This window comes from Fistularia commersonii, chromosome 20, assembly GCF_037954325.1.
Source record: "Fistularia commersonii isolate RoL2024-O1a breed Wild chromosome 20, RoL_Fcom_v1.0, whole genome shotgun sequence".
NCBI lineage: Eukaryota > Metazoa > Chordata > Actinopteri > Syngnathiformes > Fistulariidae > Fistularia > Fistularia commersonii.
Genome location: NC_141303.1, coordinates 17,192,501 through 17,200,000, shown reverse-complemented (window position 1 = coordinate 17,200,000; position 7,500 = coordinate 17,192,501).

The window sequence follows — 7,500 nt, the reverse complement described above, 5'->3', positions numbered from 1 at the left end:
AAAATTGCAAGGGGAATAAACCATGTTATTTGGTCTGCGGTTTACAAGGAATTTCAGACATCAAACTGTATGTTTTTTGGTTTTTGGATTTTTCCATAAGTTTTAAGGATTTTTTCTTTTTTAATTATTCAAAATCGTTTATGAAGAAATTAAAATTTGGGGAACATTGCTGCATTCTGTTTTTGTGAACGAAGAACTTGGCCAGGCCAGGAGATCTGTGAGTTACCCCTCAATACCGGCTGGGTCTTTTACGGAGGAATAATATGTGTGGCACGTCTCTTGCTTTGCAGAACTGGAAGAAGTTAAGTTTATTATGCTAGACAAAAAAAGAAATTGAAAGGAAATAATTAAATAAATAGATAGACAAATGAAATTAAAAACGAAAAAAAAAAATAGGAGAAACATTACTTCCGCTCCTCCAATCCTCTGTTTCTCAGCTCCACCGCTCCTCCGCTATTGGCCCTGGTACCCCCGATCCTCCGAACTCAGGCGAATTGCGTGACGTGCTTCTGCTATTCTCCGCTCGTCCGCTTTTTCCGCTTTGGGGCTTGGAACCCCTGAACCGCTGGACATAAGCGAATCACGGGCAGGATTTCTGCCCTCCTCCGCTCCTCCACTCATCCGGTACAGGCCCTGGTACTCCATGTCCGCGACCCCCTCCACCTTAACAAACTGTCACAAACACACACACACACACACACACATATACACACGCACACAAACACACTTACACACACCTTAACTCATCATAGCTGTGCTAATAGCATTAGCCAAAACACATCCACAAGCACACAAACATGATCTCATCCACTCATTCACATGTGTGTGCCCAGAGGTCCGGGAGCTCCATGTTGTAAATGGGCGGTACTTTTACCTATAGGTGGCGCTACTGCTATATCAGTGTGTTACGTCTGTGTGTTTTTGCGTCTTAACAAAGGAAGAAGAACGTTCCGTGTTTTTTTCTTTCATGCTGCCTGCAATAAAGTTCGTTCTTAAAATACAATAGGTTATGGGCCCAGAGTGTCTCTAAAAGGCTGGATTACACTGAATATTTTGTGTGATAGTGAACAGTATTGTGGGAACTCACAATGGAGGACAAGCTGTTTATCGACAAGCTGAGCGGACCGGAGAATTGGGCAACGTGGAAGTTTCAAATGGAACATCTGCTAAAGGCTAAAGGACTGTGGCGAATGCTAACAGAGGAAGACACATTAGCCCCAGATGCTAACGCAGCAGCACAGGGTGAGTTCACGAAACAGAGAGAGAAAGCGTTCTCTGTGTTAGTGCTCAATGTAAGTTCATCCCTGTTGTACCTGATTACAAACTGTAAGACTCCCAAAGAAGTGTGGACTACACTGAAAGATATTTTTGAAAGAGACACGCTGGCAAATAAACTATTTCTGAAGAAGAAATATTTCAGGTGCGAAATGAAGGAAGGAGATGGTTTGACTGAGCACCTCAAACAAATGAAAGAACTGACTGACCAGTTATCAGCAATAGGAGCTGTAATTGAAGAGGAAGACCAAATTGTAACATTGTTGGGAAGTTTACCACCAAGTTACGCTACAGTTGTCACTGCACTGGAAACAAAGATTTGACAACCTGACACTCAAATTTGTTCAACAAGCGTTAATCGATGAGGAACAAAAGCGAGTGAATGCTAATGATTACAGTGGTGGTCCTTCAGGTGGTGCAGCAGCAATGTCATCACAGGTGTGTGGCAATCTGCAGGATCGCTCCAAAGCAGTGGGAGCAGGACAAAGCACGTGGAGATGCTATAAATGTGGGAAGGAAGGCCACATTAAACGTGACTGTCCAAGCTGGAAAAACAAATCAAAAAAGAAAATCCACAAAGCTAAAAATGTGGCGTGTGAGGATGAGGATGGTTCATCTGAAAGTGCCTTTGTAGCTAGAAGGGAAAGCTCAGAAAAACCACATCAGTTTGAGTGGTTAATTGATTCTGGAGCATCAAAGCACATGACATGCGAGCAAGGAATTCTTAAGGAATACCAGCAGTTCTCAAAAGAACAGTCAGTGAAGCTCGGTGACGGCAGGGTGGTTGATGCCCTGGGAATTGGAAATGTCAACATGACAATGACCTTCAAGTCAAGCAGGGTAAAAAATGCTACGATGTATGATGTGCTGCATGTTCCAAAACTTTCTGGGAATTTATTCTCAGTGGGAGCTGCCACCAAAAAGGGAAATACGGTTCAGTTTAAGAGGTCCTGCTGCTACATTCGTGGAAAAGATGGAACTCTTAAAGGAATGGGAACACGAAGAGCTGATGGACTATATCAGCTAGATGTGAAAGGAAATGAATCAGTCACTCACAGTGCATCAGTAGCTGCTATCTTGTGGCACCGGCGCCTCGGTCACACTACCAAGCTGAAGGAACTAAAAGGTCTGGTGAACGGAGTGGACTTCTCTGCAGACAAAGAAGTTCCCTTCTGTGAAGGATGTGTGGAGGGCAAGCTGGCTAAAAAGCCATTCAAGTCGATTGGAGAAATACGTTCCGAGCGCAAGATGCAGTTAATTCATCGTGATGTCTGTGGTCCCATGCAAACTGAATCTATAAGTGGATCCAAATATTTTGTGACTTTCACAGACGATTACTCAAGATGCTCCAAGGTATACTTCATGAAACAGAAGAATGAAGTGCTGTGTAAATTCAAGGAATTTGAGAAGACATTCACAAATGAGTGTGGACTAAGCATCCAGAGGCTGAGAACAGACAATGGTGGTGAGTACACCTCAAGGGAGTTTCAAGAATATTTGAAGGTTCAAGGCATCCACCATGAAATGACTGGACCTCACTCACCACAGCAAAACGGAGTTGCTGAAAGAAAAAATAGAACACTCGTTGAAGCAGCAAGGAGCATGTTGTCTCATGCTAAGTTACCAAAGATGTTCTGGGCAGAGGCTGTTGCCACAGCAGCTTACATACAGAACAGGCTGCCTACTTCTGTCCCGAAGGGAGAGACACCGTACCAGAGATGGTGTGGGAAAAAACCTAATGTGGGTCACGTGAAGGTGTTTGGCTGTATTGCCTATGCACTTGTTCCAGATGAAGAGAGAAAGAAGCTGGACAAAAAGACTGTGAAGCCGCGCTTCGTGGGATATGCAAACAATGCCAGAGGCTATCGCCTGTACGATGAAGAGAAGAGGAGGATTCTGATCCGTCGAGATGTCGTCTTTGATGAATCCAACTTTAACTTGAAGCAGGAACCGAAAGTACACTGCACAGACACCGAGATAACTATGAAAATAGATGAGAGTGAAACAAAACATGACGAAGTCACTGTTGAGAGCACTGTCAGAAAAAATGACAGAATCAGAAAGCCTCCAATAAGATTTGGATATGATGAGTTTGCTGATGTAGTGACTGTTGATCATTATGCAAACATGTGTTGCGTGACAGAGCCACTCTCACTAAAAGAGGCAATGGAGAGTCCTCATGCAAAAGACTGGCAGGAGGCAGCTGACTTGGAATATGAGTCACTGCTGGAAAACGAGACATGGGACTTAGTCGACTTGCCAAGAGACAGAAAGGCAGTAGGATCCAGATGGGTGTTCAAAGTCAAGCATCGCAGTGATGGAAGAGTGGAACGATACAAGTGTAGACTCGTTGCACAGGGCTACACACAGTTGTATGGCGCTGACTATGATGAAACGTTTTCACCAGTGGTACGATTTAGCTCTATTCGTACATTACTGTCCTTTGCTGTTCAAAAGGGTCTACATGTCCACCAGATGGATGTTGTAACTGCATTCCTCAATGGACACCTGGAAGAAGAAATATACATGGAGCAACCTGAGGGCTTCATCAAACCAGGGCAGGAACATCTGGTATGCAAACTAAAAAAATCAATCTATGGACTGAGACAGTCTCCTCGCTGTTGGAACAAGGCTTTTACGGAGTTCATGATGGAAATTGGATTCAAACAGAGCACATCAGACCCCTGCGTGTTTGTGAGATCAAGACAAGAGCTTGAAATACTAGCAGTTTACGTGGATGATTTGATCCTGATTACAGAGTCCACTGAGAGCATGGACGAGCTCAAAGCAGCTCTCAAGGAGTGCTACAAGATGAAAGACATGGGTGAGCTGTCCTACATCCCAGGCATCTCTGTCATCCAAGATAAAGAAAAGAATCGTATCATTCTTCAGCAGAAGCATTACATTGAAGCCATACTTCGGAAGTATGGAATGGATAATGCAAATCCTGTGGCAACTCCTGCAGATGCCAACGTCAGGCTAAAAAGGAGTGATGGTGTCAGTATGTCAGTGCACCAGCATACCTATCAGTCAATGGTTGGAAGTCTGCTGTATGCTGCCATGGCGACAAGACCGGACATAGCTCAAGCTGTGAGTGCTGTGTCGAAGTTCAATGCAAATCCAGATGCTTCACATCTGACTGCTGTAAAGAGGATACTTCGATACTTGAAAGGGACATTAAATCTTGCTCTGAAATATGAGAGCTCAGACTCCGGAGCTTTAATCGGATACTCGGATGCTGACTGGGCTGGAGATCAAGATGATCGCCGGTCAACAACAGGCGACATCTTCCTTCTGAGTGGAGGAGCAGTAAGCTGGCTCAGCAAGAAACAATCAACAGTAGCACTTTCAACAGCAGAAGCTGAATACATCTCACTCAGTCAAGCAGCTCAAGAAGGAATCTGGCTGAAACGACTACTGTGTGATCTCGGTGTAGAGTCTGTGTCCACAGTGATCCTTGAAGATAACCAAGGAGCCATCGCAATTGCAAAGAATCCTGTAAATCACTCCAGGACCAAACACATAGACATTCGCTACCACTATATCCGTGAATGTGTGCAGAATGGACAAATTGAACTGCGATATTGTCCAACAAATGATATGAAAGCGGATATCTTTACCAAGCCACTCGGTAGACAGAGATTTGAATATCTCAGGGGCGAGATCGGACTCTTTTTTGTTTAAAAATGCTTGACAGGTGTACGAAGAACGCTGCCGAGTCAAAGCGATTTCTAAAAAATGTGAAAAAGAGTTCCAGTATAACCAATGTGATAGGAATACTGTCTTAAAAATGGGGTGTTAAACAAGTTTACAGTTTTTGTTGTCGTGGAAGAACACAGCTTTGAAATATTATTTTCTCAGGACTTGGTGCTATTGGTAAAAGTAAGTGGGAGTGTTGTAAATGGGCGGTACTTTTACCTATAGGTGGCGCTACTGCAAAATCAGTGTGTGTGACGTCTGTGTGTTTTTGCGTCTTAACAAAGGAAGAAGAACGTTCCGTGTTTTTTTCTTTCATGCTGCCTGCAATAAAGTTCGTTCTTAAAATACAATACTCCAGTCATACGTCCGGGGAATCCATGTCCGCAGAAGGCTCCCATTGGCCGGTCTAAGGGGTCCTGCTGCCTCAAAGATTCCCCGCCTTTGAAAAGAGAAACATTACCTCCGCTTCTCAGCTCAACCGCTCCTCCGCTATGCGCCCTGGTACTCCCGATCCTCGGAGCTCAGGCGACTTGCGTGACGTTCTTCTGCTCTCCTCCCCTCCTCCGCTTCCCCGCTCCTCCCCTCCTCCGCTATTGGCCCTGGTACTCCCGCCCTGGAAGCCCGAACCGCTGGACATATGCGAATCACGGTCTGGGCTTCCGCCCTCCTCTGCTCTTCCGCTCCTCCGCTCCTCCCCTCCTCCGCTATTGGCCCTGGTACTCCCGATCCTGCGAACTCGGGCGAATTGTGTGACGTCCTTCTCCGCTCCTCCCCTCCTTCGCTTCTCCGCTCCTCCGCTTTTCCGCTTTGGGCCCTGGAACCCCGAAACGCTGGACATAAGCGAATCACGGTCCAGGCTTCTGCCCTCCTCCGCTTCTCAAGTCCTCCGCTCCTCCGTATTTGGCCCTGGTAATCCCGATCCTCCGAACTCAGGCGAATTTCGTGACGTGCTTCTGCTCTCCTCCGCTCCTACGCTTTACCGCTTTGGACCCCAGAACCCCCAAACCGCTGGACATAAGCGAATCACGATCCGGGCTTCTTCCCTCCTCCGCTCCTCCGCTTTGGGCCCTGGAACCCTCAAACCGCTGGACATAAGCGGATCACGGGCAGGGCTTCTGCCCTCCTCCGCTCCACAACTCATCCGGTACAGGCCCTGGTACTCCATGTCCGCGACCCCCTCCACCTAAACAAGCTGTCACACACACATACACATACACACACACACACACACACACACACACACACACACACACACACACACACACACATAAACACGCACACTCACAGACCTTAACTCATCATAGCTGTGCTAATAGCATTAGCACATCCACAAGCACACAAACATTATCTCATCCACTCATTCACATGTTTGCCCTGAGGTCCGGGAACTCCAGTCATACGTCCGGGGGATCCATGTCCGGGGAAGGCTCCCATTGGCCGGTCTAAGGGGTCCTGCTGCCCCCCAGCTTCCCCGCCTTTGAGAAGAGAAACATAACTCCGCTCCTCCAATCCTCCGCTTCTCAGCTCCTCTGCTCCTCCGCTATGGGCCCTGGTACTCCCGATCCTCCGAGCTCAGGCGAATTGCGTGACGTGCTTCTGCTCTCCCCCCCTCCTCCGCTTCTCCGTCCCTCCGCTTTACCGCTTTTGGCCCTGGAACCCCCGAACCGCTGGACATAAGCGAATCACGGTCCAGGCTTCTGCCCTCCTCCGCTCCTCAGCTCATCCGGTACAGTGCCTGGTACTCCATGTCCGCGACCCCCCCCACCTAAACAAACTGTCACGCACACATTCACACGCACACACACACGCACACACACACACACACGCACACATACACACGCACACACACACACACAAACACACACACCTTAACTCATCATAGCTGTGCTAATAGCATTAGCCGAAACGCATCCACAAGCACACAAATATTATCTCATCCACTCATTCACATGTGTTTGCCCAGAGTTCCGGGAACTCCAGTCATACGTCTGGGGGATCCATGTCCGGAGTATGCTCACATTAGCCAGTCTAAGGGGTTCTTCTGCCCCCCAGCTTCCCCGCCTTTGAGAAGAGAAACATAACTCCGCTCCTCCGCTCCTCCGCTTCTCAACTCCTCTGCTCCTCCGCTATGGGCCCTGGTACTCCCGATCCTCCGAAATCAGGCGATTCCGTGACGTGCTTCTTCTCTCCTCCCCTCCTCCACTTTTCCGCTTTGGGCCCTGGAACTCCCGAACCGCTGACATAAGCAAATCACGGTCCAGGCTTCTGCCCCCCTCCGCTCCTCGGCTCCTCCGCTCCTCCGTAATTTGCCCTGGTACTCCCGATCCTGAGAACTCAGGCGAATTGTGTGACGTGTTTCTGCTCTCCTCCCCTCCTCCGCTTCTTCGCTCCTCCGCTTTTCCACTTTGGGCCCCGGAACCCCCGAACCGCTGAACTTAAGCGAATCACGGGCAGGGCTTCTGCCCTCCTCCGCTCCTCAGTACATCCGGTCCAGGCTATGGTACTCCATGTCCGCGACCCCCTCCA